At 46.4% G+C, this 22,257-nt stretch overlaps 9 non-coding genes and 2 pseudogenes across 9 annotated transcripts; all 11 read right to left on the reverse strand.

Moving 5' to 3' along the window:
* Window positions 1–900: 900 nt before the first annotated feature.
* On the reverse strand, window positions 901–1,091 carry LOC141214531 (U2 spliceosomal RNA). The gene has a single exon (XR_012283735.1). It is a non-coding gene; the product is annotated as a U2 spliceosomal RNA (small nuclear RNA).
* Window positions 1,092–2,206: 1,115 nt separating this feature from the next.
* On the reverse strand, window positions 2,207–2,397 carry LOC141214532 (U2 spliceosomal RNA). Its single transcript, XR_012283736.1, has one exon. It is a non-coding gene; the product is annotated as a U2 spliceosomal RNA (small nuclear RNA).
* Window positions 2,398–3,512: 1,115 nt separating this feature from the next.
* LOC141214533 (U2 spliceosomal RNA) lies at window positions 3,513–3,703 on the reverse strand. Its single transcript, XR_012283737.1, has one exon. It is a non-coding gene; the product is annotated as a U2 spliceosomal RNA (small nuclear RNA).
* Window positions 3,704–4,818: 1,115 nt separating this feature from the next.
* LOC141214535 (U2 spliceosomal RNA) lies at window positions 4,819–5,009 on the reverse strand. Its single transcript, XR_012283739.1, has one exon. It is a non-coding gene; the product is annotated as a U2 spliceosomal RNA (small nuclear RNA).
* Window positions 5,010–6,124: 1,115 nt separating this feature from the next.
* LOC141214536 (U2 spliceosomal RNA) lies at window positions 6,125–6,315 on the reverse strand. The gene has a single exon (XR_012283740.1). It is a non-coding gene; the product is annotated as a U2 spliceosomal RNA (small nuclear RNA).
* A 1,115-nt stretch (window positions 6,316–7,430) lies between these two features.
* LOC141214896 (U2 spliceosomal RNA) lies at window positions 7,431–7,621 on the reverse strand. Its single transcript, XR_012284086.1, has one exon. It is a non-coding gene; the product is annotated as a U2 spliceosomal RNA (small nuclear RNA).
* Window positions 7,622–8,736: 1,115 nt separating this feature from the next.
* LOC141214963 (U2 spliceosomal RNA) lies at window positions 8,737–8,957 on the reverse strand (annotated as a pseudogene).
* Window positions 8,958–15,061: 6,104 nt separating this feature from the next.
* LOC141214537 (U2 spliceosomal RNA) lies at window positions 15,062–15,252 on the reverse strand. Its single transcript, XR_012283741.1, has one exon. It is a non-coding gene; the product is annotated as a U2 spliceosomal RNA (small nuclear RNA).
* Window positions 15,253–16,367: 1,115 nt separating this feature from the next.
* Window positions 16,368–16,558, reverse strand: LOC141214538 (U2 spliceosomal RNA). Its single transcript, XR_012283742.1, has one exon. It is a non-coding gene; the product is annotated as a U2 spliceosomal RNA (small nuclear RNA).
* Window positions 16,559–17,673: 1,115 nt separating this feature from the next.
* On the reverse strand, window positions 17,674–17,864 carry LOC141214539 (U2 spliceosomal RNA). The gene has a single exon (XR_012283743.1). It is a non-coding gene; the product is annotated as a U2 spliceosomal RNA (small nuclear RNA).
* A 1,118-nt stretch (window positions 17,865–18,982) lies between these two features.
* Window positions 18,983–19,111, reverse strand: LOC141214984 (U2 spliceosomal RNA; annotated as a pseudogene).
* Window positions 19,112–22,257: the final 3,146 nt, after the last annotated feature.

Genomic DNA, 22,257 nt, shown 5'->3' on the forward strand with positions numbered 1-22,257 from the left:
CACCCGCCTCAACACCGTTGGAAGGGAGGAGAACCAATTAAGGCGGGGGGTGGGGTGGAACGAGCAGCTGTCTACCCTTAGCAGGAGGGCTCCTGATTACATACCTCTCCTGCTGCTGCTGCTGCTGGCTGTCCAGCAGCAGACTGAAGGTGGCTGCTGCTGTGCACAGGTATATAAAGGCTCAGAGCCTATTATGACACGCGCAGCCAGCGTTCCATTGCCACATTCCATCTACTGCAGGCAGGATACCTGGCTGGCTGAATGTCGCTGAGAAGCTCACAGAGACCGCCATAAGCAACAGTTTAACAGAATGCCACAGACTAATCAACCAAACTTTTTGGGTTGGGTTCTCTTTTATAGTCTGCAGGCATTAAATGAAAGAAGTCAGTGTTCCAGCAGAAGGAGACAACGTTTCAGAAAAGGCATTGTAGCAAACCAAAAAAGAAATTTTAAGCGCAGCAGAGTAACCAGCGCACATACCTGTTAGCTCAGGTGAGTTTAAAAGGCTGCTGTGGATAACAAGGGCATTTGCTAAATAGATGGTGTGTGTGCAACAATATACTGAAAGGTCAATTATATTGTGCAGCTTATCTCACCACCTGTAGTTATTTAGGTGAAAGCTCCAAAATGCTTGCCTAATATGTCTGTTTATCCAAAAGGAAGTAAAAAGGGAGAGCTAGAAAGATAGCATTGCATCACATTACATGGCAATGCAATGCACAGTTGCTGAAGTTGAACCAAAATGAGCTTGTAATCTGGCTTCTGCAACTTTGAACATGAAAAATCCAATGAGGAGAAGAAAAGCAAAGCCAAAGAGTCCATCCCAAAATCCGACAAACAAGCAAAATGAACAAAAAACATTGAATTCAATTATTTCTGATTTTAGAAACTGCATTAAAGAAGGGGTGCACCGGTCCTGGAGATACTGCAATACCAGGTCAATGCGTGGAGTGGACAGAGCAAGCTCTTTTTCCATCTCCCTGTTCTAAAAATCCATTTAATATATGGTCCCCAGATAGGGGACGTATCAGATATTAAACTGATAAGAACAGATACTACACTTGATCTTAGCCAAAAGGCCGAGAAGCGATAACCAGAATTGGTTTCAAACTACGGAGCCACCCAAGGATCCTGAAAAGTCCATTTGTGGAAATGAGCTCCTGGACTCCCGTTAAGAAGACATGTTGTCAACCTCTAGATCCCTTACATGCCTGCACTTTTCGGCTTGCTGCTGCTGCAATCCACGCGTTTTAGATCTGCATAACTCCACCTCTTTAAACACAGCACCTTCACCCCCTGCTGTTCCCACCCGCCTCAACACCGTTGGAAGGGAGGAGAACCAATTAAGGCGGGGGGTGGGGTGGAACGAGCAGCTGTCTACCCTTAGCAGGAGGGCTCCTGATTACATACCTCTCCTGCTGCTGCTGCTGCTGGCTGTCCAGCAGCAGACTGAAGGTGGCTGCTGCTGTGCACAGGTATATAAAGGCTCAGAGCCTATTATGACACGCGCAGCCAGCGTTCCATTGCCACATTCCATCTACTGCAGGCAGGATACCTGGCTGGCTGAATGTCGCTGAGAAGCTCACAGAGACCGCCATAAGCAACAGTTTAACAGAATGCCACAGACTAATCAACCAAACTTTTTGGGTTGGGTTCTCTTTTATAGTCTGCAGGCATTAAATGAAAGAAGTCAGTGTTCCAGCAGAAGGAGACAACGTTTCAGAAAAGGCATTGTAGCAAACCAAAAAAGAAATTTTAAGCGCAGCAGAGTAACCAGCGCACATACCTGTTAGCTCAGGTGAGTTTAAAAGGCTGCTGTGGATAACAAGGGCATTTGCTAAATAGATGGTGTGTGTGCAACAATATACTGAAAGGTCAATTATATTGTGCAGCTTATCTCACCACCTGTAGTTATTTAGGTGAAAGCTCCAAAATGCTTGCCTAATATGTCTGTTTATCCAAAAGGAAGTAAAAAGGGAGAGCTAGAAAGATAGCATTGCATCACATTACATGGCAATGCAATGCACAGTTGCTGAAGTTGAACCAAAATGAGCTTGTAATCTGGCTTCTGCAACTTTGAACATGAAAAATCCAATGAGGAGAAGAAAAGCAAAGCCAAAGAGTCCATCCCAAAATCCGACAAACAAGCAAAATGAACAAAAAACATTGAATTCAATTATTTCTGATTTTAGAAACTGCATTAAAGAAGGGGTGCACCGGTCCTGGAGATACTGCAATACCAGGTCAATGCGTGGAGTGGACAGAGCAAGCTCTTTTTCCATCTCCCTGTTCTAAAAATCCATTTAATATATGGTCCCCAGATAGGGGACGTATCAGATATTAAACTGATAAGAACAGATACTACACTTGATCTTAGCCAAAAGGCCGAGAAGCGATAACCAGAATTGGTTTCAAACTACGGAGCCACCCAAGGATCCTGAAAAGTCCATTTGTGGAAATGAGCTCCTGGACTCCCGTTAAGAAGACATGTTGTCAACCTCTAGATCCCTTACATGCCTGCACTTTTCGGCTTGCTGCTGCTGCAATCCACGCGTTTTAGATCTGCATAACTCCACCTCTTTAAACACAGCACCTTCACCCCCTGCTGTTCCCACCCGCCTCAACACCGTTGGAAGGGAGGAGAACCAATTAAGGCGGGGGGTGGGGTGGAACGAGCAGCTGTCTACCCTTAGCAGGAGGGCTCCTGATTACATACCTCTCCTGCTGCTGCTGCTGCTGGCTGTCCAGCAGCAGACTGAAGGTGGCTGCTGCTGTGCACAGGTATATAAAGGCTCAGAGCCTATTATGACACGCGCAGCCAGCGTTCCATTGCCACATTCCATCTACTGCAGGCAGGATACCTGGCTGGCTGAATGTCGCTGAGAAGCTCACAGAGACCGCCATAAGCAACAGTTTAACAGAATGCCACAGACTAATCAACCAAACTTTTTGGGTTGGGTTCTCTTTTATAGTCTGCAGGCATTAAATGAAAGAAGTCAGTGTTCCAGCAGAAGGAGACAACGTTTCAGAAAAGGCATTGTAGCAAACCAAAAAAGAAATTTTAAGCGCAGCAGAGTAACCAGCGCACATACCTGTTAGCTCAGGTGAGTTTAAAAGGCTGCTGTTGATAACAAGGGCATTTGCTAAATAGATGGTGTGTGTGCAACAATATACTGAAAGGTCAATTATATTGTGCAGCTTATCTCACCACCTGTAGTTATTTAGGTGAAAGCTCCAAAATGCTTGCCTAATATGTCTGTTTATCCAAAAGGAAGTAAAAAGGGAGAGCTAGAAAGATAGCATTGCATCACATTACATGGCAATGCAATGCACAGTTGCTGAAGTTGAACCAAAATGAGCTTGTAATCTGGCTTCTGCAACTTTGAACATGAAAAATCCAATGAGGAGAAGAAAAGCAAAGCCAAAGAGTCCATCCCAAAATCCGACAAACAAGCAAAATGAACAAAAAACATTGAATTCAATTCTTTCTGATTTTAGAAACTGCATTAAAGAAGGGGTGCACCGGTCCTGGAGATACTGCAATACCAGGTCAATGCGTGGAGTGGACAGAGCAAGCTCTTTTTCCATCTCCCTGTTCTAAAAATCCATTTAATATATGGTCCCCAGATAGGGGACGTATCAGATATTAAACTGATAAGAACAGATACTACACTTGATCTTAGCCAAAAGGCCGAGAAGCGATAACCAGAATTGGTTTCAAACTACGGAGCCACCCAAGGATCCTGAAAAGTCCATTTGTGGAGATGAGCTCCTGGACTCCCGTTAAGAAGACATGTTGTCAACCTCTAGATCCCTTACATGCCTGCACTTTTCGGCTTGCTGCTGCTGCAATCCACGCGTTTTAGATCTGCATAACTCCACCTCTTTAAACACAGCACCTTCACCCCCTGCTGTTCCCACCCGCCTCAACACCGTTGGAAGGGAGGAGAACCAATTAAGGCGGGGGGTGGGGTGGAACGAGCAGCTGTCTACCCTTAGCAGGAGGGCTCCTGATTACATACCTCTCCTGCTGCTGCTGCTGCTGGCTGTCCAGCAGCAGACTGAAGGTGGCTGCTGCTGTGCACAGGTATATAAAGGCTCAGAGCCTATTATGACACGCGCAGCCAGCGTTCCATTGCCACATTCCATCTACTGCAGGCAGGATACCTGGCTGGCTGAATGTCGCTGAGAAGCTCACAGAGACCGCCATAAGCAACAGTTTAACAGAATGCCACAGACTAATCAACCAAACTTTTTGGGTTGGGTTCTCTTTTATAGTCTGCAGGCATTAAATGAAAGAAGTCAGTGTTCCAGCAGAAGGAGACAACGTTTCAGAAAAGGCATTGTAGCAAACCAAAAAAGAAATTTTAAGCGCAGCAGAGTAACCAGCGCACATACCTGTTAGCTCAAGTGAGTTTAAAAAGCTGCTGTTGATAACAAGGGCATTTGCTAAATAGATGGTGTGTGTGCAACAATATACTGAAAGGTCAATTATATTGTGCAGCTTATCTCACCACCTGTAGTTATTTAGGTGAAAGCTCCAAAATGCTTGCCTAATATGTCTGTTTATCCAAAAGGAAGTAAAAAGGGAGAGCTAGAAAGATAGCATTGCATCACATTACATGGCAATGCAATGCACAGTTGCTGAAGTTGAACCAAAATGAGCTTGTAATCTGGCTTCTGCAACTTTGAACATGAAAAATCCAATGAGGAGAAGAAAAGCAAAGCCAAAGAGTCCATCCCAAAATCCGACAAACAAGCAAAATGAACAAAAAACATTGAATTCAATTCTTTCTGATTTTAGAAACTGCATTAAAGAAGGGGTGCACCGGTCCTGGAGATACTGCAATACCAGGTCAATGCGTGGAGTGGACAGAGCAAGCTCTTTTTCCATCTCCCTGTTCTAAAAATCCATTTAATATATGGTCCCCAGATAGGGGACGTATCAGATATTAAACTGATAAGAACAGATACTACACTTGATCTTAGCCAAAAGGCCGAGAAGCGATAACCAGAATTGGTTTCAAACTACGGAGCCACCCAAGGATCCTGAAAAGTCCATTTGTGGAGATGAGCTCCTGGACTCCCGTTAAGAAGACATGTTGTCAACCTCTAGATCCCTTACATGCCTGCACTTTTCGGCTTGCTGCTGCTGCAATCCACGCGTTTTAGATCTGCATAACTCCACCTCTTTAAACACAGCACCTTCACCCCCTGCTGTTCCCACCCGCCTCAACACCGTTGGAAGGGAGGAGAACCAATTAAGGCGGGGGGTGGGGTGGAACGAGCAGCTGTCTACCCTTAGCAGGAGGGCTCCTGATTACATACCTCTCCTGCTGCTGCTGCTGCTGGCTGTCCAGCAGCAGACTGAAGGTGGCTGCTGCTGTGCACAGGTATATAAAGGCTCAGAGCCTATTATGACACGCGCAGCCAGCGTTCCATTGCCACATTCCATCTACTGCAGGCAGGATACCTGGCTGGCTGAATGTCGCTGAGAAGCTCACAGAGACCGCCATAAGCAACAGTTTAACAGAATGCCACAGACTAATCAACCAAACTTTTTGGGTTGGGTTCTCTTTTATAGTCTGCAGGCATTAAATGAAAGAAGTCAGTGTTCCAGCAGAAGGAGACAACGTTTCAGAAAAGGCATTGTAGCAAACCAAAAAAGAAATTTTAAGCGCAGCAGAGTAACCAGCGCACATACCTGTTAGCTCAGGTGAGTTTAAAAGGCTGCTGTTGATAACAAGGGCATTTGCTAAATAGATGGTGTGTGTGCAACAATATACTGAAAGGTCAATTATATTGTGCAGCTTATCTCACCACCTGTAGTTATTTAGGTGAAAGCTCCAAAATGCTTGCCTAATATGTCTGTTTATCCAAAAGGAAGTAAAAAGGGAGAGCTAGAAAGATAGCATTGCATCACATTACATGGCAATGCAATGCACAGTTGCTGAAGTTGAACCAAAATGAGCTTGTAATCTGGCTTCTGCAACTTTGAACATGAAAAATCCAATGAGGAGAAGAAAAGCAAAGCCAAAGAGTCCATCCCAAAATCCGACAAACAAGCAAAATGAACAAAAAACATTGAATTCAATTCTTTCTGATTTTAGAAACTGCATTAAAGAAGGGGTGCACCGGTCCTGGAGATACTGCAATACCAGGTCAATGCGTGGAGTGGACAGAGCAAGCTCTTTTTCCATCTCCCTGTTCTAAAAATCCATTTAATATATGGTCCCCAGATAGGGGACGTATCAGATATTAAACTGATAAGAACAGATACTACACTTGATCTTAGCCAAAAGGCCGAGAAGCGATAACCAGAATTGGTTTCAAACTACGGAGCCACCCAAGGATCCTGAAAAGTCCATTTGTGGAGATGAGCTCCTGGACTCCCGTTAAGAAGACATGTTGTCAACCTCTAGATCCCTTACATGCCTGCACTTTTCGGCTTGCTGCTGCTGCAATCCACGCGTTTTAGATCTGCATAACTCCACCTCTTTAAACACAGCACCTTCACCCCCTGCTGTTCCCACCCGCCTCAACACCGTTGGAAGGGAGGAGAACCAATTAAGGCGGGGGGTGGGGTGGAACGAGCAGCTGTCTACCCTTAGCAGGAGGGCTCCTGATTACATACCTCTCCTGCTGCTGCTGCTGCTGGCTGTCCAGCAGCAGACTGAAGGTGGCTGCTGCTGTGCACAGGTATATAAAGGCTCAGAGCCTATTATGACACGCGCAGCCAGCGTTCCATTGCCACATTCCATCTACTGCAGGCAGGATACCTGGCTGGCTGAATGTCGCTGAGAAGCTCACAGAGACCGCCATAAGCAACAGTTTAACAGAATGCCACAGACTAATCAACCAAACTTTTTGGGTTGGGTTCTCTTTTATAGTCTGCAGGCATTAAATGAAAGAAGTCAGTGTTCCAGCAGAGGGAGACAACGTTTCAGAAAAGGCATTGTAGCAAACCAAAAAAGAAATTTTAAGCGCAGCAGAGTAACCAGCGCACATACCTGTTAGCTCAGGTGAGTTTAAAAGGCTGCTGTTGATAACAAGGGCATTTGCTAAATAGATGGTGTGTGTGCAACAATATACTGAAAGGTCAATTATATTGTGCAGCTTATCTCACCACCTGTAGTTATTTAGGTGAAAGCTCCAAAATGCTTGCCTAATATGTCTGTTTATCCAAAAGGAAGTAAAAAGGGAGAGCTAGAAAGATAGCATTGCATCACATTACATGGCAATGCAATGCACAGTTGCTGAAGTTGAACCAAAATGAGCTTGTAATCTGGCTTCTGCAACTTTGAACATGAAAAATCCAATGAGGAGAAGAAAAGCAAAGCCAAAGAGTCCATCCCAAAATCCGACAAACAAGCAAAATGAACAAAAAACATTGAATTCAATTCTTTCTGATTTTAGAAACTGCATTAAAGAAGGGGTGCACCGGTCCTGGAGATACTGCAATACCAGGTCAATGCGTTGAGTGGACAGAGCAAGCTCTTTTTCCATCTCCCTGTTCTAAAAATCCATTTAATATATGGTCCCCAGATAGGGGACGTATCAGATATTAAACTGATAAGAACAGATACTACACTTGATCTTAGCCAAAAGGCCGAGAAGCGATAACCAGAATTGGTTTCAAACTACGGAGCCACCCAAGGATCCTGAAAAGTCCATTTGTGGAGATGAGCTCCTGGACTCCCGTTAAGAAGACATGTTGTCAACCTCTAGATCCCTTACATGCCTGCACTTTTCGGCTTGCTGCTGCTGCAATCCACGCGTTTTAGATCTGCATAACTCCACCTCTTTAAACACAGCACCTTCACCCCCTGCTGTTCCCACCCGCCTCAACACCGTTGGAAGGGAGGAGAACCAATTAAGGCGGGGGGTGGGGTGGAACGAGCAGCTGTCTACCCTTAGCAGGAGGGCTCCTGATTACATACCTCTCCTGCTGCTGCTGCTGCTGGCTGTCCAGCAGCAGACTGAAGGTGGCTGCTGCTGTGCACAGGTATATAAAGGCTCAGAGCCTATTATGACACGCGCAGCCAGCGTTCCATTGCCACATTCCATCTACTGCAGGCAGGATACCTGGCTGGCTGAATGTCGCTGAGAAGCTCACAGAGACCGCCATAAGCAACAGTTTAACAGAATGCCACAGACTAATCAACCAAACTTTTTGGGTTGGGTTCTCTTTTATAGTCTGCAGGCATTAAATGAAAGAAGTCAGTGTTCCAGCAGAAGGAGACAACGTTTCAGAAAAGGCATTGTAGCAAACCAAAAAAGAAATTTTAAGCGCAGCAGAGTAACCAGCGCACATACCTGTTAGCTCAGGTGAGTTTAAAAGGCTGCTGTTGATAACAAGGGCATTTGCTAAATAGATGGTGTGTGTGCAACAATATACTGAAAGGTCAATTATATTGTGCAGCTTATCTCACCACCTGTAGTTATTTAGGTGAAAGCTCCAAAATGCTTGCCTAATATGTCTGTTTATCCAAAAGGAAGTAAAAAGGGAGAGCTAGAAAGATAGCATTGCATCACATTACATGGCAATGCAATGCACAGTTGCTGAAGTTGAACCAAAATGAGCTTGTAATCTGGCTTCTGCAACTTTGAACATGAAAAATCCAATGAGGAGAAGAAAAGCAAAGCCAAAGAGTCCATCCCAAAATCCGACAAACAAGCAAAATGAACAAAAAACATTGAATTCAATTCTTTCTGATTTTAGAAACTGCATTAAAGAAGGGGTGCACCGGTCCTGGAGATACTGCAATACCAGGTCAATGCGTGGAGTGGACAGAGCAAGCTCTTTTTCCATCTCCCTGTTCTAAAAATCCATTTAATATATGGTCCCCAGATAGGGGACGTATCAGATATTAAACTGATAAGAACAGATTTTTTTTTTTTTTTTTTTTTTTTTTTTTTTTAAAACCACTCAGGTTTAGATATAAGCAAACAGTTAACCAGACTTCGTCATAAGTTATACTGCCACTTCATAAACATCATTGTGGTTTCTTTATTAAAGTATTATTCAGCAAAAATACAAACAAGTAATCCTATGCCAGAGAAATTTCCAGAAAAAATATCAACGGTATTTAACCATATCCTGCCACTTAAGGTATTTCCACACACCTTCAGAATCTGTTCCACCACCACCACCTTCTCTTGTATCCCACAAATAGATTACATATAGTCTTGCTAAGATCAACCTAATACAATCATTTACTGTTAAATTTACTCTTTTAAACACACACAAATTTCTCACATCCCACAAGCTCTCCTGCACACACACCATAATAAACCACATCATCCTTTCTAGGCCACGACGACTAGCACCAAAACCAAACATAGCCACTCTCCAATCAATAAACTTCACACCAGCAACCCCTTTACACAGTCCACCCACACCTTTCCACACATCATACGCAAAATTACAATCCCACATAAGGTGCCTCACCGTCTCATTCGCTCCACAACCATCCCTTGGACATACTGCAGATCTTATGAGATCTCTTTTCTTCTGAAAATCCCTCACTGGCAAAATATTATGAAGGCCCATCCATACTATATCTCGCTGTCTATTCGACACACCTTGAATGCTTAACTTCTTCCATACCCGCGCAACTTCCATAGAACGCAATCCCACCACATTACTCTCACACTCATTCACACACATCTTCCCCATCACCTTCTTAACAAACGTAAAGTCTTTCATTGCAACTGCTAACAAATCATTCTTCCTCACAAACTTCTCAATCAAACCATACCACTCAGGACACTTAAAAGCAACAGGCACATTCTTATCACGCTTCACCCAATTCAGACCATACAGCATCCATCCAGCCAAATACTTACACATAAATGCCCCTTTATTATTCTTCCCAATCAAAATGACCATAGTCTTAATAAAATGCAATGTTAGAAACACTTCAATATTCGGAAACTTCAGTCCCCCATACAAATATTGCTTAAACAAAATCTCTCTCTTAAGTCTTTCCATCCTACTGCCCCAAAAAAACACAAAAATTAGTTTCTCCACTTTTTTAATTTTCCTATAGGGCACTGGAAAAATACAAGAAACATAAAGCAAAATAGGGAGAATAACAGCCTTAATAATAAGAACCTTCCCTACCAAAGACAAAGAACGTAACTTCCAAAAATTCATCTTCCGCACAATCCGCTCACCACATTCATCCCAACTCTCATAACCTTTCAAATCATCATTAAAAAAAACTCCCAACACTTTAATTGCACCATCCACACCAGCCACACCATCCATCTTAATCCTATTGTCACCAAAACATTTAAACATGCATTTGTTCCAATTCACACGAAACGCTGACGCGCCACAAAAAAAATTCAACAACAATTTTACTCTCTCCATAGAGGCCACACTCTCACTCACCACTACTACATCATCCATATATCCTAAGACTTTCACAGTCATTCCACCACTCCCTGGCACTAACAAACCACGCACCACTTTCTCTTTCCGAATCATACACAGCAGTGGCTCAATCACACACACAAATAATACCGGTGACATGGGACAACCTTGCCTCACACCAGACCTAATACACACTTTCTCACTCAAAAACCCATTCACCAGAAATTCACTCATCACCTCCCCATACAATCCTCTCACGGCACGCACAAATTTCTCCGGAAAACCCATTCTACGCAAAACCTCAAATAGAAACACATGAGACACGCGATCAAACGCCTTTTCAAAGTCAACAGCCATCACCATACACTTCTGCTTTCTTACTTTACAATCCCACAACACATCTCTTAAAAGACACAGATTATCCGTCATACATCTACCAGGCACTGCACACACTTGATCTTTACCAATCACATCAGCTATAACCACACGCATCCGACACGCCAAAATTTTACTGAATACCTTGTAATCGGCGTTCAGAAGCGTAATTGGCCTCCAATTACTCAAACACCTTTTATCCCCTTTCTTATGGATTAAGACCACCACTCCCTCCTTCATTGAACCCGCAAGCATCCCATTCTCCCACATAAACTGACACACTTCCACTAAATCCATACCCATCACTTCCCACATCATAACATATAGCTCCACAGGCAAACCATCCTTCCCAGGCGTCACATTTTTCCTTGCACCAAACACCGCTTTCTTAACTTCCTCCTCAATCACTGCCTCACATAGACCAGAACATCCATCCTTATCCACCTTACAATCCAAAGTCTTAAGCACTTCTTCTTTCAAACTCTCATCCACCCACTTCCTGCCAAACAACTCAGCATAAAACGTGACCACTTCCTTCATTACATCCTCCCCACTCACACAAACACCATCCACATCAAAAATCTCCTCCATACCCTCCTTCTTACCATTTATTTTTTTAAAGAAATATCTTGAACACTTTTCATCTTTATCAAGATGGACCACCTTTGACCTAAAAATTATTTCCCTTCCCTTCCTCTCCAAAGTCCTCTTCAAATCCTCTCTCGCACTTCTTAACAAATCATCCACATCCACACCACACATCCTCATTTTCTCCAGCCATTCCACCCTCATCATTAAATCTTTATATTGACTCCTAACCATGGCAACCTTTTTATAGCCCCATCGACGAAAAAACTTTTGCACTTCATACTTCATCCAATCCCACCACACCAATACACTTTCAAACTTACTCTTTTGAGATTTACACCAACTATATTTTTTCTTAAAATCATTCACAATTCTCTCATCCTCAAGCAAACTCACATTCAATTTCCACACACCTCTCCCATGCACCCGCCTTAAATCCCCTCTAAACTCACCTTTCAGGCACACATGGTCCGAAAAAGGAACTGAAAATTGAGAAAAACCATCACATATTATATTTTTAGAAAAAAACATCCTATCAATCCTAGATGTTATCCCACCCCTGTCAGCTTTATAGGTTGGTGGTGGTGGCTTCCTCAAATAAACCTCAGCAGCATCAAAAAAGAAAAAATCAGAAATAATGTTTGCCAATTTTTTTCCTGAGGCATCAACTTTCCCCTCAGTTACACAGTTAAAATCACCTGTTACTATCACAGGGATCCTACCAGGTAATTCTAAACATAATTTATCTAATAAACTTAACCTGTCTTCTTTTTTTGTAGGACCATAAATATTTATAATTTTAACTTTCCACCCCCTCCCACACACAACTGCAGAGATGCAACGACCCACCTCTATTACCTTATAATATTCAAAAACAAAATTTCTATTATTTAATACTATCCCAACTCCATCATTTTTATTCCCACTAGAGCCAGACCAGATATGCTGGCCATATGGCCAATCAGCGTCTTCCAGGGGTTCTTCTATACCACACTCCTGTAGACACATAATATCAAAAGAATGGTTATGTAAGAAGTCCAGAATCACAGATCTTCTAACTCTAGACTTTAAAAGTCTTACATTAAGGGACGCAATGTCCCAATTTGGTTTAGAGACCATTCTTTGGCTCAAAAACCAGAAACACCAGTCTCAGCAAAAAAACATGCCTTCCTTATCCTTTGTCATCCGGCGAACTGCCACTTAGCTGAAAGATAGTGGACTCCAAATTCTCCTCTAGGTAAGCCGTTGACGCAGGAGAAAGAGAAACCACTGGGTAATCCCGCTCACTCACCGGACTTGCCACGCATTGGCTACTTGATGGTTCAGACAACCGGGCCCTTTTATTCTTAGCGCGGTCCGGTTCCTCAGAAGACCTTACCCCAGTCTCAGTGAAGTCTCCTTGACCTCCAGCTCCCTCTTCATCCATACTTTCACTGCTCCAACTGAGAGCCGGGTCCCCTGGGATTTCCAAGGCTCCCTCACGTTCTTCACAAAAGGAGTCAATGAAACCCCCCTGATAGGAAGAAATGTCCATCTCAGCTGCCAGAACCTCTTCCACTCTCCCGGGCTCCACCAGTAGGTCAGCAGACGCCCTCACTGGAGCAGTCTCCACACGCTGTTCCACTACCTTCACCCTGGAAGAAACTGCGGCCTCAGGTGCCACACTCTTAGGCCTCGGAGAGTTCGAGACCACCTCAGAGTATGCCCTTGCCTTGCCCTCGTTCGCACGACGAGTACAATCCTTAAAGGCATGCCCCTCCATACCACAAGCATTGCAAACAATTGGATTGGTACAGTCCTTAGCAACATGCCCACTTTGGTTGCACTTGGAGCAAACAGGCACAGCAGTACAAACCTCTTGTAAGTGTCCGTACTTCTTACATTTCCTGCAAAAAACTGGGGCCTCAGGAAAGAAGAGAATACCCCTATCTCTCCCGATAGAGAAACTTTGGGGAGGGTAATGAACACCTCCAGGCTCCGAAGAACTTTCCCCAAATCTGACAAAATATCTGTATTTGCCAGTCCATAAGTTCTCCTCGTTCATGATTTTGTGACTGTTGCTCACAAAGTCACAATGCCTCTTAAGAAAAGTCGCAATGTCATGTTCGTGCACAAAGGGATTATACATAAATATGACTAGGGGAACATCACCTTTGGAGTACAAGACTGTAAAAGTCAAACCATGCAAGGTTGGATTCTTCTCCTGCTCCCTCAACTTCTTATACAGGTTCCGGCAAGCCGCCATAGATTGTAGCACCAAGACATACCGTCCTTCTTTCCGGGATTCCTGCAGGCAGACGATGTTTTCTCTTGTCACTTCCAGGATTTTGAAGATCACCTCGTGCACCATATACGACAGATTGAAACGCTCTCTGACAGCAGCATCAACTTCAATGCGGAATGCATTGCGAACCCGATTGTCATCGGTCCCAGCATAGCGTATCTTCACGCCCATTATGATCACTCTCTCGTTCCTCCTCGTTCTCCCCCTAAAGCAGCAACCGGCTTAAGCCATCAAGATGGCGATGCCGGAAGGCCAAGGGAAAACACTCAAGGACCCCAGACAAGACACTTGGTCTTAGCCAAAAGGCCGAGAAGCGATAACCAGAATTGGTTTCAAACTACGGAGCCACCCAAAGATCCTGAAAAGTCCATTTGTGGAGATGAGCTCCTGGACTCCCGTTAAGAAGACATGTTGTCAACCTCTAGATCCCTTACATGCCTGCACTTTTCGGCTTGCTGCTGCTGCAATCCACGCGTTTTAGATCTGCATAACTCCACCTCTTTAAACACAGCACCTTCACCCCCTGCTGTTCCCACCCGCCTCAACACCGTTGGAAGGGAGGAGAACCAATTAAGGCGGGGGGTGGGGTGGAACGAGCAGCTGTCTACCCTTAGCAGGAGGGCTCCTGATTACATACCTCTCCTGCTGCTGCTGCTGCTGGCTGTCCAGCAGCAGACTGAAGGTGGCTGCTGCTGTGCACAGGTATATAAAGGCTCAGAGCCTATTATGACACGCGCAGCCAGCGTTCCATTGCCACATTCCATCTACTGCAGGCAGGATACCTGGCTGGCTGAATGTCGCTGAGAAGCTCACAGAGACCGCCATAAGCAACAGTTTAACAGAATGCCACAGACTAATCAACCAAACTTTTTGGGTTGGGTTCTCTTTTATAGTCTGCAGGCATTAAATGAAAGAAGTCAGTGTTCCAGCAGAAGGAGACAACGTTTCAGAAAAGGCATTGTAGCAAACCAAAAAAGAAATTTTAAGCGCAGCAGAGTAACCAGCGCACATACCTGTTAGCTCAGGTGAGTTTAAAAGGCTGCTGTTGATAACAAGGGCATTTGCTAAATAGATGGTGTGTGTGCAACAATATACTGAAAGGTCAATTATATTGTGCAGCTTATCTCACCACCTGTAGTTATTTAGGTGAAAGCTCCAAAATGCTTGCCTAATATGTCTGTTTATCCAAAAGGAAGTAAAAAGGGAGAGCTAGAAAGATAGCATTGCATCACATTACATGGCAATGCAATGCACAGTTGCTGAAGTTGAACCAAAATGAGCTTGTAATCTGGCTTCTGCAACTTTGAACATGAAAAATCCAATGAGGAGAAGAAAAGCAAAGCCAAAGAGTCCATCCCAAAATCCGACAAACAAGCAAAATGAACAAAAAACATTGAATTCAATTCTTTCTGATTTTAGAAACTGCATTAAAGAAGGGGTGCACCGGTCCTGGAGATACTGCAATACCAGGTCAATGCGTGGAGTGGACAGAGCAAGCTCTTTTTCCATCTCCCTGTTCTAAAAATCCATTTAATATATGGTCCCCAGATAGGGGACGTATCAGATATTAAACTGATAAGAACAGATACTACACTTGATCTTAGCCAAAAGGCCGAGAAGCGATAACCAGAATTGGTTTCAAACTACGGAGCCACCCAAGGATCCTGAAAAGTCCATTTGTGGAGATGAGCTCCTGGACTCCCGTTAAGAAGACATGTTGTCAACCTCTAGATCCCTTACATGCCTGCACTTTTCGGCTTGCTGCTGCTGCAATCCACGCGTTTTAGATCTGCATAACTCCACCTCTTTAAACACAGCACCTTCACCCCCTGCTGTTCCCACCCGCCTCAACACCGTTGGAAGGGAGGAGAACCAATTAAGGCGGGGGGTGGGGTGGAACGAGCAGCTGTCTACCCTTAGCAGGAGGGCTCCTGATTACATACCTCTCCTGCTGCTGCTGCTGCTGGCTGTCCAGCAGCAGACTGAAGGTGGCTGCTGCTGTGCACAGGTATATAAAGGCTCAGAGCCTATTATGACACGCGCAGCCAGCGCTCCATTGCCACATTCCATCTACTGCAGGCAGGATACCTGGCTGGCTGAATGTCGCTGAGAAGCTCACAGAGACCGCCATAAGCAACAGTTTAACAGAATGCCACAGACTAATCAACCAAACTTTTAGGGTTGGGTTCTCTTTTATAGTCTGCAGGCATTAAATGAAAGAAGTCAGTGTTCCAGCAGAAGGAGACAACGTTTCAGAAAAGGCATTGTAGCAAACCAAAAAAGAAATTTTAAGCGCAGCAGAGTAACCAGCGCACATACCTGTTAGCTCAGGTGAGTTTAAAAGGCTGCTGTTGATAACAAGGGCATTTGCTAAATAGATGGTGCGTGTGCAACAATATACTGAAAGGTCAATTATATTGTGCAGCTTATCTCACCACCTGTAGTTATTTAGGTGAAAGCTCCAAAATGCTTGCCTAATATGTCTGTTTATCCAAAAGGAAGTAAAAAGGGAGAGCTAGAAAGATAGCATTGCATCACATTACATGGCAATGCAATGCACAGTTGCTGAAGTTGAACCAAAATGAGCTTGTAATCTGGCTTCTGCAACTTTGAACATGAAAAATCCAATGAGGAGAAGAAAAGCAAAGCCAAAGAGTCCATCCCAAAATCCGACAAACAAGCAAAATGAACAAAAAACATTGAATTCAATTCTTTCTGATTTTAGAAACTGCATTAAAGAAGGGGTGCACCGGTCCTGGAGATACTGCAATACCAGGTCAATGCGTGGAGTGGACAGAGCAAGCTCTTTTTCCATCTCCCTGTTCTAAAAATCCATTTAATATATGGTCCCCAGATAGGGGACGTATCAGATATTAAACTGATAAGAACAGATACTACACTTGATCTTAGCCAAAAGGCCGAGAAGCGATAACCAGAATTGGTTTCAAACTACGGAGCCACCCAAGGATCCTGAAAAGTCCATTTGTGGAGATGAGTTCCTGGACTCCCATTAAGAAGACATGTTGTCAACCTCTAGATCCCTTACATGCCTGCACTTTTCGGCTTGCTGCTGCTGCAATCCACGCGTTTTAGATCTGCATAACTCCACCTCTTTAAACACAGCACCTTCACCCCCTGCTGTTCCCACCCGCCTCAACACCGTTGGAAGGGAGGAGAACCAATTAAGGCGGGGGGTGGGGTGGAACGAGCAGCTGTCTACCCTTAGCAGGAGGGCTCCTGATTACATACCTCTCCTGCTGCTGCTGCTGCTGGCTGTCCAGCAGCAGACTGAAGGTGGCTGCTGCTGTGCACAGGTATATAAAGGCTCAGAGCCTATTATGACACGCGCAGCCAGCGCTCCATTGCCACATTCCATCTACTGCAGGCAGGATACCTGGCTGGCTGAATGTCGCTGAGAAGCTCACAGAGACCGCCATAAGCAACAGTTTAACAGAATGCCACAGACTAATCAACCAAACTTTTTGGGTTGGGTTCTCTTTTATAGTCTGCAGGCATTAAATGAAAGAAGTCAGTGTTCCAGCAGAAGGAGACAACGTTTCAGAAAAGGCATTGTAGCAAACCAAAAAAGAAATTTTAAGCGCAGCAGAGTAACCAGCGCACATACCTGTTAGCTCAGGTGAGTTTAAAAGGCTGCTGTTGATAACAAGGGCATTTGCTAAATAGATGGTGTGTGTGCAACAATATACTGAAAGGTCAATTATATTGTGCAGCTTATCTCACCACCTGTAGTTATTTAGGTGAAAGCTCCAAAATGCTTGCCTAATATGTCTGTTTATCCAAAAGGAAGTAAAAAGGGAGAGCTAGAAAGATAGCATTGCATCACATTACATGGCAATGCAATGCACAGTTGCTGAAGTTGAACCAAAATGAGCTTGTAATCTGGCTTCTGCAACTTTGAACATGAAAAATCCAATGAGGAGAAGAAAAGCAAAGCCAAAGAGTCCATCCCAAAATCCGACAAACAAGCAAAATGAACAAAAAACATTGAATTCAATTCTTTCTGATTTTAGAAACTGCATTAAAGAAGGGGTGCACCGGTCCTGGAGATACTGCAATACCAGGTCAATGCGTGGAGTGGACAGAGCAAGCTCTTTTTCCATCTCCCTGTTCTAAAAATCCATTTAATATATGGTCCCCAGATAGGGGACGTATCAGATATTAAACTGATAAGAACAGATACTACACTTGATCTTAGCCAAAAGGCCGAGAAGCGATAACCAGAATTGGTTTCAAACTACGGAGCCACCCAAGGATCCTGAAAAGTCCATTTGTGGAGATGAGCTCCTGGACTCCCGTTAAGAAGACATGTTGTCAACCTCTAGATCCCTTACATGCCTGCACTTTTCGGCTTGCTGCTGCTGCAATCCACGCGTTTTAGATCTGCATAACTCCACCTCTTTAAACACAGCACCTTCACCCCCTGCTGTTCCCACCCGCCTCAACACCGTTGGAAGGGAGGAGAACCAATTAAGGCGGGGGGTGGGGTGGAACGAGCAGCTGTCTACCCTTAGCAGGAGGGCTCCTGATTACATACCTCTCCTGCTGCTGCTGCTGCTGCTGGCTGTCCAGCAGCAGACTGAAGGTGGCTGCTGCTGTGCACAGGTATATAAAGGCTCAGAGCCTATTATGACACGCGCAGCCAGCGTTCCATTGCCACATTCCATCTACTGCAGGCAGGATACCTGGCTGGCTGAATGTCGCTGAGAAGCTCACAGAGACCGCCATAAGCAACAGTTTAACAGAATGCCACAGACTAATCAACCAAACTTTTTGGGTTGGGTTCTCTTTTATAGTCTGCAGGCATTAAATGAAAGAAGTCAGTGTTCCAGCAGAAGGAGACAACGTTTCAGAAAAGGCATTGTAGCAAACCAAAAAAGAAATTTTAAGCGCAGCAGAGTAACCAGCGCACATACCTGTTAGCTCAGGTGAGTTTAAAAGGCTGCTGTTGATAACAAGGGCATTTGCTAAATAGATGGTGTGTGTGCAACAATATACTGAAAGGTCAATTATATTGTGCAGCTTATCTCACCACCTGTAGTTATTTAGGTGAAAGCTCCAAAATGCTTGCCTAATATGTCTGTTTATCCAAAAGGAAGTAAAAAGGGAGAGCTAGAAAGATAGCATTGCATCACATTACATGGCAATGCAATGCACAGTTGCTGAAGTTGAACCAAAATGAGCTTGTAATCTGGCTTCTGCAACTTTGAACATGAAAAATCCAATGAGGAGAAGAAAAGCAAAGCCAAAGAGTCCATCCCAAAATCCGACAAACAAGCAAAATGAACAAAAAACATTGAATTCAATTCTTTCTGATTTTAGAAACTGCATTAAAGAAGGGGTGCACCGGTCCTGGAGATACTGCAATACCAGGTCAATGCGTGGAGTGGACAGAGCAAGCTCTTTTTCCATCTCCCTGTTCTAAAAATCCATTTAATATATGTGACGCGCCCCCTGGGACATATTCCTTTTTGAGGGGAATACCCGGCACCGGATCAGATGGGGGGTTGTAGTCTCCGAGCGGCTGTGACCCGGCCCGTGCCCAGGGCGTCAAACTCAGTGTTATGTGGCAGTCCTACAGATGTTATTAAGAGTTCTTTTGTGTCGACTACGCCACCCGTTGTGATGCGGTCACTGTGGCCGCCGCTGCAGCAGGGTCCGCTGAGGCTGATGGTGGGTGCGCAGCTTGGTGGGATAACCCCCAACGGGAGGGGTATAGCCTCAGGGGGGACAGGTGCAGAGGATGGGGGTTGTGGTGGTGCAGTGCAGACGGCAATGAAGACAGAGTCGGGTTGTGCAGTTAAGGGTGTTTACTTACTGCAGATGTTGTACTGGTCACTCCAGCTTCGAGTGACCACCCGAGCCGTGCTGCGTCCACCAGGTCCTGGATCCAGCCAACCCCCAAACAAGTCCGGAGCGTGGCCCTGAGCTCTCCTTCTGTCCCGTTCTCTGGCCGTCCCCACCAGTGATCCACCTAGGTCCAGCTCCCTCGGGCCTTCTGTTGGGACACCCTTGGCCTTGGGTTCCCTGACCCTTCATGTGGTGTGCCTTCGGGGTGGATGTGGTGGGTGGCCGTGGCAGATGCTGCCCACGGCCTCCGGTCTCTGGCTAGGGTGTGTTTTATGCCCCCACCAGCTTGGGTTCCGGTACCCTGTGCCGACTCTTCACCCGGGGATTTAAGTTGGGTTCTTGGAGTCCTTTTCTGCTGTTTCCCCCTCTGGGTCTCTCTCTCTTCTCCTCTCTCACTCTGGGTCTTTCTTCTCCTTTGCTCGCTGACTTGTTCTCTGCATCTGACCCTGATCTTAGTTGGTGCCCACCTTATATACACCCTCTATGTGTGAGCTCAGGTGACCAGCACCCAATGAGCTCCTATCTTTACCCAGGCTGCTCCCCCTATCTGCCCCTACACTACTTGGGATGTACCACCCCCCCTCCCACTCCAGCCAAGGACAGACTCGGTCGTACCTGCACATTTCTAAGTGGGAGTACCGTTGGTCTGCCCTCCGGAAATGGGATGTGTGTAGTGCATGCAGCCTACCGAGCTCAGTCCCACACTCCATCCTTACCCGGGAGTGGAATATCACACCTCTGGGTTGAGGTGCAATACCCCTGTAGCAGCCGAATCCTCAGGGTGCTACATTCCCCCCTGGTAAATCACAGCACGTCCTCGGGCTGTAAGATATAAAACAACACCAAAACATACAAATTTTTCATAAACATATAAAATATATAAAACATTATATATATAAAACTTTCTCGTCGCCTCTGGCTCCTCCTCCGGTCACTGTGCAACGTGTGACCGGGTAAAGTGCGACAGTCTCTCTGGAAAACTGGTTTTCCTGTAAAACCAGTAGGGGGCGCTTTAGGAAGCGCAACTATATACAGGGGAAGTTGGCCGCTCTCAGTCCTCGGCCAGGTAAAGGGAAGGGAATGGCTGCTCACAGTCCTCAGCCTGTGGGATTAAGGGTAAACGGGTGAACAGTTCACATAGCAACAGTTTCTTTGGTACCCGGTCGGGTAACTATTTACATCTACTGCTCTGCCGCACTCAACGGCGTCTTCCTCCTGCTCTTTGCTTGTAGCTGGTTGTAACTTCAGACCCGTCCGGGTCCTCTTGCTCCTCCTCCTCGCACCGCAACTCCTCCTCCGTCAGGCGGTGTACGTGGAGGGCGTAAGGTCCTTTGGCACACTTGTGCCGGGTAAAGGTGACCTCGTCCCCCTTGTAAAGGTCACGACCTCTGTGCCCCTCCGGCAGATGGGACTCCACGTCTCTGCGCGTGACAAAGACGTCGCCGGGGGTGTTGTTGTCTCTGATGAAGCCCCACCCATGCTGCAGGTTAAACTTTATTACAGTCCCGGTGGTACGGGGACTGTGCGCTGCACGGGGGTCTCTCCTGGCCCGGCTCTTCTGCTTGGCGCTCCTTATTTGGGCCTGTTGTTCCCGGACCCGCCTCTCTCTCCGCTCCCTCGCAAACTCTTCGAGCTGCTGTCGGCAACACTCAGCACGCTCCGCTGCAGCTGCCCTGGTTTCTCCGGTGAACCCCATTAGATCTTCTCCCGTGGGGTCCCACGCAAATTGGGCTTCTTCCAGAGGAGGCGAGACCCGTGCCACGGGCTTCGGAGCCGGAATCAGGGGCTCACACAAGGGCCCTAGTCTCTGCTGCCGTTCCAGCTCATGGAATTCTTCGGGCCAGATGAAGGGCCGCCCGTCCGGCCATGTGAGCTGGCTGAACAAGTCCTCCCCCAGGTGTGGCACCCTTGGTTTTACGGGCGCGGGCGCGGTGGTGGTGGCGCCCGGGTTGCCCAGGCCTTGCGGCCAGGCCTGGGGCACCTGGAAGGTGAAGGGCACCGTTAATACGGCGGCGCCCTGGGCTACCTGGCCTTGCGACCAGGCCGGAGGCTCCGCGGAGGTAGGGGGCGCTGTTGGTGATGCGGCGCCCGGGGGTACTAGGCCTTGTGACCAGGCTGGTGGTATTTCCTGCTTTGTCACGCTCCGGGTCGGGGCGCGTGACGTCACAGGGGTCGCTGCGGCGGCTTCCGGTCGGGGCCTAGTCCATAGCAGTGACATGGCGGCTACGGGCACAGCAGGGGGACTTTCGGGCTCTGCGACGGGGAGCTGGGGCAGGTGGGCGGTTTCCCGGCTTGGGGTATAGGCGTCCCCTTTACCTGCCTCCTTGCGTCCGGCTCCCTTCTCGGCGCCGTCTCCGGCCTTGGGTCCTCCCGCGCCGTCCTCAGAGGCGGTCTGTCTCCTCATCTTGGTTGGCGTGCTCCGGGTCTTGGTTTGCTGGGCCATCTCTCGGCTCCACTCCGCCAATGTCTCTCGCTGTACCCGGGCCATCCTCCGTGCGAGGCCCTCCAGGGCAGTCTGTGCACACTCCCGGTCTCGGGGGAGCTGTGCAAGGACCTCCACTAGGCCTAGTGGGGTCGTGGTGTCTAGCAGGCTCCTGACCAACGGGTCGGTGCTGCTCTGCTCTTCTTCCAGCAGGCTCCTGGCCAGCGGGCCGGTGCTGCTCTGCTCTCCTTCCTCGGTCTCTAGCAGACTCCTGGCCAGCGGGCCGGTGCTGTTCTGCTTTCTCTCCATCTCCGGGTAAGCTCCTCCGCTACTCCTCTC

This window comes from Phyllobates terribilis, unplaced genomic scaffold (assembly GCF_046119375.1).
Source record: "Phyllobates terribilis strain yellow unplaced genomic scaffold, ASM4611937v1 Scaffold_223__1_contigs__length_3252167, whole genome shotgun sequence".
NCBI classification, from domain to species: domain Eukaryota; kingdom Metazoa; phylum Chordata; class Amphibia; order Anura; family Dendrobatidae; genus Phyllobates; species Phyllobates terribilis.